Source organism: Oryctolagus cuniculus, chromosome 2 (assembly GCF_964237555.1).
Source record: "Oryctolagus cuniculus chromosome 2, mOryCun1.1, whole genome shotgun sequence".
Taxonomy (NCBI): domain Eukaryota; kingdom Metazoa; phylum Chordata; class Mammalia; order Lagomorpha; family Leporidae; genus Oryctolagus; species Oryctolagus cuniculus.
The window spans coordinates 97,481,695-97,492,157 of NC_091433.1; the positions used below are offsets into that span (position 1 = coordinate 97,481,695).

The 10,463-nt window shown below is 37.6% G+C and overlaps 1 pseudogene; it reads right to left on the reverse strand.

Moving 5' to 3' along the window:
- Positions 1-9,456: 9,456 nt before the first annotated feature.
- Positions 9,457-9,994, reverse strand: LOC138848701 (vesicle transport protein GOT1B pseudogene; annotated as a pseudogene).
- Between the last annotated feature and the right edge of the window lie 469 nt (positions 9,995-10,463).

Below are 10,463 nucleotides of genomic sequence, written 5' to 3' on the forward strand. Positions count from 1 at the left end.
AACTCTGCTACCCACACGCCGAGTATGCTGCTCTCCTTCAATCAGGAGCAGGATCAGCTCCTGCAGGTTATTGGCCGAACTGGAGGCAGCTGTGTAGAAGTTGTTTACTCCTCTCCCAGTGCCATATTGTGGGAGAGCAGATGCATAGAATAAGTCTTAATTTCAGTAATTTAGTCTAGTCCGAGTGCTCCCCACACTGGTCTGTATTTGGTCACTTGCAATTGCTTCCTGTTTGTTTCTTGCTAGCACATAATGACCCACTTGATTGCATATATTGCTTGCTAATCCAGTAATTTTGCTTAATTCACTTATCAGTTTGGATTTACTTTTGGACCATTTTGGATTATCTTTGTATATAATAGTGTCATCTTCATATATTGACAATTTAGCTTCTTAAAAATTTTTCCTTATATGTTTTATTTTCCTGACCACATCTCCACTACATTTGTTGAGGAGAGACTGTGAGAGGAGCTCTAGCCCATGGAAAAGGTTTCAATGTTCTTTGTTTATTGTGCTATTAGTTTTTGTTTTAAAGAAGATTTTATTTATTTATTTTACAGGTAGAGTTGCAGAGAGAGAGAGAGAAAGGCTTTCCTTCCGCTGGTTCACTCCCCAGGTGGCTGCAATGGCCAGAACTGTACTGATCTGAAGCCAGGAGCCAAGTGCTTCTTCCTGGTCTCCCATGCAGGTGCAGGGGAAAGCAATTGGGCCATCTTCTACTGCTTTTCTAGGCCACAGCAGAGAGCTGGATTGGAAGAGGAGTAGCCGGGACTAGAACCAGTGCCCATATGGGATGCTGGCACCACAGAGGAGTAACCTACTGTGCCACGGAGCCAGCCCCTAGACAGTCTTTTTTTAAAGATTTATTTATTTATTTATTTGAAAGGCAGAGTTACAAAGAGAAAGAGGCAGAAGCAGAGAGAGAGAGAGGAAAAGAGAGAAAGAGAGAGAGAGAGGTCTTCCATCAGCTTGTTCACTCCCGAAATGGCAGTAACAGCCAGAGCTGTGCTGATCTGATCTGAAACCAGGAGCCAGGAGCTTCCTCCAGGTCTCCCATGTGGGTGCAGGGGCCCAAGCACTTCAGCCATCTTCTACTGTTTTCCCAGGCCATAGCAGAGATCTAGATCAGAAGTGGAGTAGCCAGGACTTGAACCGGCACCCATATGGGATCTCTACAGGCAGTGGCTTTACCTGCTATGCCACAGTCTACCCTCTGTTTCTTTCTATGTTTCTTATTTTAATTAAAAGAATGAACCCAAAATGATTGATTTTGCCTTTGATTCTAACATATTCACTGAAGCATATAAATTTTCTCCAAGAACTGATTTATATGGAATCCCAGGTACTCCTACCTTTGCTTCTACATCCTATACCTGTAGACCCCATCTGCCTCCCAATGGCCCCAACCCCATGTGCCTGTAACTATGCCAGACTCTGTGTGTCTCTAATCATGATCCTGAAACCAGTATATTCTCTGAAGTATACCATTTTATGTGACTGTTAACCCTGTCAGTCCTTTAGCTTTTGTCATTGAAGAATCTTTATCTCTCATCCAGCCCAGCTCTTAGAAGACTCTGTCAATTGTGCCTGCAGCATGTGCTGGCTGAATGAGTCTACCACTTACAAGAATGACTGCTTCCTTTGTCCATATAGCCCACTTCAGGACTTCAGTGTCTCTAACCTTTCTGACCTACAGGGTGACTTTGTTTCTGTCCTGCAGTCTCTCCATTCCCTGTGTCTCAGCTCATATGAGCATTTGGTGACATCTGTCCTTTGTCTGAGAGGCATGCATTCCTTCAGGTGTCTCTGTGCCATTTATCTGTGTCCACTTTATGTTTCTTCCTTTTCTGTTGGTCCCCATGCCAAGTGGCTGCACATTAAGGATCTTCTGCCTCACAAGTCTTTACCTAGTGTGACAATTTGATTATCTGTTAACCTACTGAAAGAATCTTTATGTCTTAAAAGTTAGGTCATGGTAAACAAAGCCATTGGGTTATATGTGGGCATAAGTTTGTTTTCATGAGAATTGGATAAATAAATAGGGACATGGTTGCTGCATTGTATGTTGATACTATTGTAGCCTTTATGAGAGCATGTCAAGATATCTTGTAAAGCACCACTATATATTCTCACTTGCCATGAATAAGACTTTCTGGTGTTTTGTATACTTCTAAACCATAGTCATTGGCATTGATGTTTTATATTGTTAACACCCTTATAGGTGTGTACTTCCTCTGTTTTATTGATATGTGAATTTGCATTCACTTAATGTATAGTTCATGCCTTCTCATTATAATTCCCTAATCGTCAGCATATTTTATTTGTTTCTTTTATTCAGATTTTACTAAAGTTTTATCTTTCACAATAAGAGCAAATTTCAGGTGATTTAGAACATTTGTTAAGTTGGGTTCCCAAATCACTTTTTATTGTTTCCATATAGAACTTGACAGCTTCAAATTTCCATGCCTCTGTATAATTTGATAATCCATTTTTAATTTATCAAGTGTAAGTTTATGGATAAAACTACTAACACTTTGAGTGGATCTTCACTGACAAATGAATCATGAATCTTCACAGACTTATTTTTCATGGAGAAATATGGTATTGTAGCATTTCACTGGAGTTCTATAAACTATTAATGTGAGAAGAGAACACAAAACTGCAGTGACATGTAAATAAATACTCAGGGATCACCTCACTCAGTAGCTGTAGTAGACTCATATCTATGCTCTAACCTCACACTGAGGGCCACACAACCTCATGAAAAGCAAAATTACAAGTTACTGTACATTATATAGAATCTTTCAAAATTCAGCTAAATTCTTGTACTAAATCTGCCATGTCAAGAGTTTCCTATACCAGATTATATCCATCCTTGAGGTTGTACCTCAGAACAGTTTTTCCCCATTTTGATTAGCATTGGGTTTATTCACATAGGATGTGGTCCTGTGTGCCCTTTTACCCTGTAATGTGCACAACATTTCAATACTTTCAAAGTTTCCCAGTGCTAGCATAACAGATTACATAGCAATTGATCTCTTCTGCCTCTTTCAGTGGAAGGACTTTCAGTGCTAGTCTCCTGTGAAGAAGATTTTCAGAGATTTATATAAAGCATTTTTGAATGATGCAACAAAATTTCAGCCCTTTCATTTCAAGAGGGTAGAGCTGATTTCTGTGATCTCCTCTAGCAATTTACTCTTTGTAGCACTCCCTCTCTGTCACCAGGTCTTTGATAGTCTTCTGAAATAGACTTTTAAATCTCTTTTTTTTAAAAAAGGATTTATTTATTTATTTGAAAGTCAGAGTTACACACAGAGAGATAAGGAGAGGCAGAGAGAAAGAGAGAGAGAGAGTTAGAGAGAGAAAGGTCTTCCATCTGCTGATTCACTCCCTAATTGGCCACAACAGCTGGAGCTGCACGGATCTGAAGCTGGGAGCCAGGAACTTCTTCCAGGTCTCCCACACAGGTTCAGGGGCCCAAGGACTTGGGCCATCTTCTACTGCTTTCCCAGGCCACATCAGAGAGCTGGATCAGAAATGGGCAGCTGGATTTGAACCAGCACCCATATGGGATGCTGGCATTGCAAGCATCAGCTTTGCCCACTAAACCACAGTGCCTGCCCCGGCTTTTTAATCTTTTAGTTCAAGCTCTTCATTTCCTTATGTAATTGTCCCAAGCCATGCTGATCTTCCTGGTTCTTTCTTCACCATCTCACTGATCATCAGCAGTCTCTTTGTACTGAGACTCTTCCCTTTTCAATAGACATGTCCTCCTATGCTCTATCACTACAATTAATCTACCTGTCAATGGTTGTTCTGAACTTTGGATCATTTATAAATTTGGTAATACATGAATTATATCACAACAGAGTAACTTTTCTTTGAGGTTATAAGTTATACACAATTTTTTACATTTATAGTATTCAAACTACAGTCAGTATTAAATGTGACTTGATAAACAAATTTTGACTGCCTCTTATGATATGCAGTCTGTATTTTACGCTATTATTAAGAGTCACATTTAGGAATTAACCCTAAAATATGTTGAATTTCAAGTCTTTTATTTGTGTTCAAGGGGCAGAGCTGTTTAATTTCTTGGAATTTATTATCATAGAACAAAAAGGCTTCCTTATGATACCACAATATTTCAAAATGAAGAATTTTTAAAGATGTTATTTATTTATTTGAGAGGTAGAGTTACAGAGAGAGATAGGAAGACACAGGGATAAAGGTTTTCCATCCATTGGTTCATTCCTCAAACAGCCACTATGGCTGGAGCTGGGCTGATCTGAAGCCAGAAGCCAGGAGCTTTTTGGGGGTTTCCAATACAAGTGCAGAGGGCCAAGTGCTTGGGCCACTTTCCACTGTTTTTCTTTGCCATAGCAAAGAGCTGGATCAAAAGAGGGGCAGGACATGAACCTGCACCAATATAGGATACCAGCACCACAGGCAGAGATTTAGTTTACTGCAACACATCGATGGACCCCATAGGCAGAATTTTAAACTCCTGAGTCTCATAGAAAAAAATGATAGCAATTTGAAAAAGAAACAATTTTCAACTTTCTTTGGAAAAAAATTGACTTCATATAACATGAGACTTTGGAAAAAGCTAATCTACAGCTGGACATGAGAGTGAAAAGATTATTTTTCAAAAGAGCATTATGCTTAAGATTGAAATGTGTTAAGATTAACATTTACTTCTTTAGCAATTATTTTACAATGGACTTATAGCATGTGATAAAAATCAGTCTCAACAGAATATTCTCTGGGACATTTACTGAAGATTTTTTTTTAATAAAAAAAAGCTAGTATTCTGGGAGTGCTAGGTGGTATTCTGCTAGACAAGATTTATCAGAGGGGATTTTGTCTAATAGGAGATTGCTGTCAAATGTGCATTTTCAGAACTGTACCAGGCTGAAGCCAGAAGTGAAGAATGCAATCCATGTCTCACATTTAGGCATAAGACTTACTTGAGACATTTCCACTGCCTCCCAGGGTCTGCAAGTATGAATAAGCCTTGTTCAAAGTAGAGACAAATGAGACTGTCAATTTTATTTGTCTTCACGAGATGCTTAGAGGACAATCTATAAGAAGGGCCAGCGCCGCGGCTCACTAGGCTAATCCTCTGCCTTGCAGCGCCGGCACACCGGGTTCTAGTCCCAGTCGGGGCGCCGGATTCTCTCCCAGTTGCCCCTCTTCCAGGCCAGCTCTCTGCTGTGGCCTGGGAGTGCAGTGGAGGATGGCCCAAGTTCTTGGGCCCTGCACCCCATGGGAGACCAGAATAAGCACCTGGCTCCTGCCATTGGATCAGTGTGGTGCGCTGGCTGCAGCGCACTGGCCGCAGTGGCCATTGGAGGGTGAACCAACGGCAAAGGAAGACCTTTCTCTTTCTGTCTCTCTCACTGTCCACTCTGCCTGTCAAAAAAAAAAAAAAAGAAAGAAAGAAAGCTGGAAATCAGGGCTCAAGAGTGGCTCCAGTTCGCTGCATCTATTCATTTATTTCTAATATGTATATTTGATGTGAAAGTGATCAATCCAGCTCTCTGCTATGGCCTGGGATAGCAGAACATGACCCAAGTCCTTAGGCCCCTGCACCCACATGGGAGACCAGGAAGAAGCACCTGGATCCTGGCTCCAGATTGGCACAGCTCAGCCATTGTGGCCATTTGGGAGTGAACCAATGGAAGGAAGACCTTTCTCTTTGACTCTCCCTCTCACTGTCTGTAACTCTACCTTTCAAATAAATAAATAAAATCTTTAAAAGAAAGTGACTTTTCAGATATTTATCAACTGTTTAAATTGAAGAGTTTCTTATTGTTGATTAAATTTTTGATAAATTTTAAATACAATTCCTCTACTGTTTCCTTACATGGCATTTTTCTTCCACTATTTGAACTGTATCTTTTCAAATATTCATTCATTCATTTATTCATTTATTCATTCATTCATTTGAAAGGGAGAGCAACACACATGGAGAGAAAGTGAGAGTGAGAGCACAAGAGAGAGAGAGAAAAGAGGAAAGAGGAGAGATAGGGAAATATCTTCCATCTGCTGGTTCACTACCCAATTGCCCACAATAACTAGGTCTGGGCCAAGCATAAGCCAAGAGCCAGGAAGTTTATTCTGGTCTCCTACGTGGGTAGAAGGAACCCAAGAATTTGGGGCAATTTCTGCTGACTTCTCAGGCACATTTCGAGGAGGCTAAATGGTGATCATTGAGACTATAAATGTTGGCTTTTATTTCTGAGGCAGGCATTCTGAGTATGCACTGTCATGATGTCTGCAACTCTGAAGTGGTTCACAGAAAATGCACACATAAATAGATGAAGCAAAATCCACAAAACTGTAGCAAGTGTTGAACTTAGTGAAGGTGCATGGGTGCTCATTGTGTTTTCCTTACTTTAAAAAAAAATTTTTTTTTTTGAATACAGGCACAGAAACTTGTCATTTTTACTTGGGTAACAAAGGGTCTCCAAATTATATTGAAAAATAAATCCTAATTATCACTCCTGTAAAAAAAATTTAGCATACTTTTCACAAATGATTTATGTAAAAGAGAAGAAAATACACATAATTTTATAATATCTTACTTTTTTATTCCCTACCATAGACAGTAACTTTGTCTTTTGTTTCCTTTCAGTTTTCTACAATTTCCAACCTTTACCTGTATTTAATACTGCTTTAATCTGCTAAAGACATTAACTGATTGCTTTCCTAAATCTAAGGAGTATATAGTTTTAGTATAAATATATATCACATATTTTTGTAAAATTTGACAAAACCGAATAAGCATGCCTTGCTTTAAGTCCATGCTCCTTCCACTGTTTATAAAATCTGATTTAATGATCAAAAATTCTCGGTTGTCACTCTTCAGTTATAACAGTCTTCTTTCTGCACTGCCACTCACTTTTTACATAATAACAAGCAATAGAAAAACCAAAGAAATTATGTTAATCTTGGTTCTTCCTTCTGACACTATAAAATAATGTGACCTTTTTTAAAAAATGAAAAAAAATACATCCAAAACTCAATACATTCAAATGAGCTGAGTTCCTTTAAGGTAGTCACCTTTGGAAGGCCACAGTTCATTCTGTGAACTTCACTGCCACTGCTCAAAATACTCTTTTGGTATTGCTTTCAAAGACATTTGCATACACTCTGCATTACCTCAGATCTAATTTTTGGAAACGGCCAAATAATGCTAAAAACAATCAGCTTGCTAAAATATATTTTTTCTTTTTTAAAACAATGCATACTCATAAAGTTAACAGTGTGCATGAGTTAACTTTGAATGCAATTATAAAAGAGCAAACCCAAGAGGTTTTGGGCAATGGTAAACTGCTGGCATCAGGAAATAACCTTCCAGCATGATCACTATGCAAGGTAACAATTCATTAAAAAAATTTAAGGTGTACAAACTTTATACATTTCATACATACAAATTTGGGAGCACAGTGATTCCCTTCACCCTATCCTCCCTCCTGCCCATACTCCCACTCTTCTTCCTCCCTCTACTCTTTCTATTCTTATATTTTTGTTGAAAAGGTATCTCTGTTACAGTGCAACATTTTATAAGAAATACATGTCTACAAAGAAGTGAAACAATATAGATATGCCTTACATCAACAGATACTCTTCTTACTCTGAAAATAATTGAACCACTGTAAATGATATGAATCAGTCAAAAATATGTTTAACAGAGCCCTACAGGGCACCTATATAAGACAACATTCAATGTATATATATTTGACACTGCCCAAGTGAGGATATTAATTTTTGAAGAACATTAGACACAACTTGAGGTCTTTTATTCCATGAACGATTGAGGTGGGAGTCTCCATGTATCGCCATTTTCACAGATACATCTTAAGTCAAATGAAAGTTCCCAAAAAGACAGAAATCCCCAAAACTGAATCATCAGACTATGTACCAAGTCTTTCTTTCTTCAGATGAACAAGGTTAAGAGTTCTATGTTCATTAAAAGATTTACTAAAGATAATACAAGTTGTAATATAGTTTGTAGACATGTTTGTAAATAATACCACAAATTTCAATTAGGATTTTATGTGTTAAAAAGCTTTGAAAGTGTTTAAAAATAAATAGCACAAACATTCATGATAAAACAAATAGTGCTGTGCCTGTTGAAATGTGTTTCCACATCTATTATAAAAGAAACAACCGCTGTTTCTTGCTGTCAATCAGCAACTTCTCACCTTTTTTTTAGTGTCATATTTTTAGGTAACTATGGCCAGTTTAATTCTAATAAAATAACCTTAGGATGTGAACTTAAAATATTTTTTTCCATTTCCTTAACCCAAAGAATGATCATATGAAGCATACATCATATATACTCATCTTTGTATATTATGAAAAAGGTGAAAATAAATGAAGATTCAGATTAAATGAACTGTTTTTAATAAGTTATAAGTTTAACATTTTAATGTTATATGTCTTAAAGTAAACATTATTAAAAGTAAATTTTATATTCATTAAATAAAAGTTAAAAAAGTAAATTTTAATTAATTAAAAACAAAATAGTAAAACCACTGCTAAAATTAAAAAAAATAAAAGAATGAAGAAAAATCACATCATGATGTAGAAAAATCTACTTGGTTTGCATCATTTGGTATCATTAAGTAGAAGAATATTTAATGAGACAAGTTTCATAACAGACCTCTTCATGGTCAAAAATGCTTTCTATTAAATATTAACATGTAATGAAGGATACAGAAACTCAGGAGGTCAGACTCCAAAGAAGCATCCACACTTCCAGAGTGTGTGGTTGACCAGAAAAGTCCATAGTCAGCTGTAATTTAGGAAGCAAGAGAACTAATAGACCTCTGCCTATTCCAGAAAAAAAGACTATTACAAACTTCAGATTTACATCTGGCTGTAAAAAACTAAGATTCTGAAAGAGCATAAAAGTTTTATTTTAACCACATATTTACAAAAAAAAAAAAAGCAATTCATACATGAAAACTGGGTTTCCCTTGGTTTTAATACATCAAAAGGACATAATCCAATCTAACTCATGCAACACTTTCAAAGGTACAATGCATTGGAAATATATTTGCCATTGTAGTGGACATTTCTACAAAGCAAATGCCTATGGGTGCTTCTGAACTTGCAAAAAAAAAAAAAAATCAGGCACCACAGTTCTCGAAGATGGCTATGTTTCATACATGGTGGAAACAATGAAGACAGCCTTCAGGAGTCTCAATACGCATTGCAACATGATTTCCTCTCCCTCAGTTTGCTTGCTGACTTCCGGTCACTTGATTAGAAGGCCTGTTTTTTCATTGCTTCTTTGCTAACTGCTGTTGGTACTTTGTAGGCTACGCATTTTAAACCTCTGTAAAGAACATTAAAAGCTACTTCATGAAATTTAATTTTGTGCTGAATATTCTTCAAAGAACTTTATAAATAATATTTTAATGAGTTCAAATTCACTTTTTGTTATATCATATTGTTGCTTTCTCCAACTTTATTCACAAATGATCTATTTCCAGGTAAATTTCAGAGGTATCCAAGCACTGACACTCTTCTAATAAAGCCAACCACCACAGGAAAAGCCCCCGAACAAGAGAAAGAATCCATAAGCTTTGAAAAACACACCTACCAAAGGCCAACCGATGAGGACTACAAATACACCACCCAGGAAAAATCCAGTGGCTTTCATTTTATGTGTTTGAAAGAATCTGAATGTTCTTTCTAAACCAATTACAAAAGCCAAGCCAGCCACAAACAAAACATTTCAATAGGAAGTAACACTTTGTCAAAAAAGAGAACCATTCCAAAGAACAGGAAAAACACTCCAAATCCTGCAATCCCATTCCAATTTTCTGGGTGTCTGTTAAGGAGATCATGGCTGTGGTGGTAAGGGCAGCAGTGGCAGCAGCTAGGAATGCCAATGGTGGGAAGCTGAGTCAGGAGAAATGAACCCATTTTTATTTGTAATCTCAGATCTCAAATGGGCACTCAACACTGGTGAGTATTACACTATACTTCCCAAGGACATTGGTTTCTCCACTATCCATATTACTTTTTCAAACCCTTTTCCTCCTCAAATTTGTATCACCCCTGACTGTCCCTTACTGTCTACTGATGACCTGGCTCATACTTCATTGAGCAAGTATAATGAATGAGTTGGGAACTCTCTAATATTGCTACCATGCAAGACACCTTCCCCACATATAAATTCTACCTTCTCTCTCCTCTTTCAACAGATGATGTGTTCCTGATTCTATAGGCTTCTCACTTGGGTTTTGGATCACACCCTCAACTACTTCTGCAAAAAATTTCCTTCTCTATTAAGTATTTATGCAGAAAAGAAGGAAGGAAAGAAGGAAAAAAGGGAGGAAGGGAGGGAGGAAAAAGGAGAGGGAGAGGAGGGAGGGAAGAGAAAAAGATGTTTCCTTGATCACACCTCCTTTAGAGTTACAACTTCAATTCTCTCCTTTCTT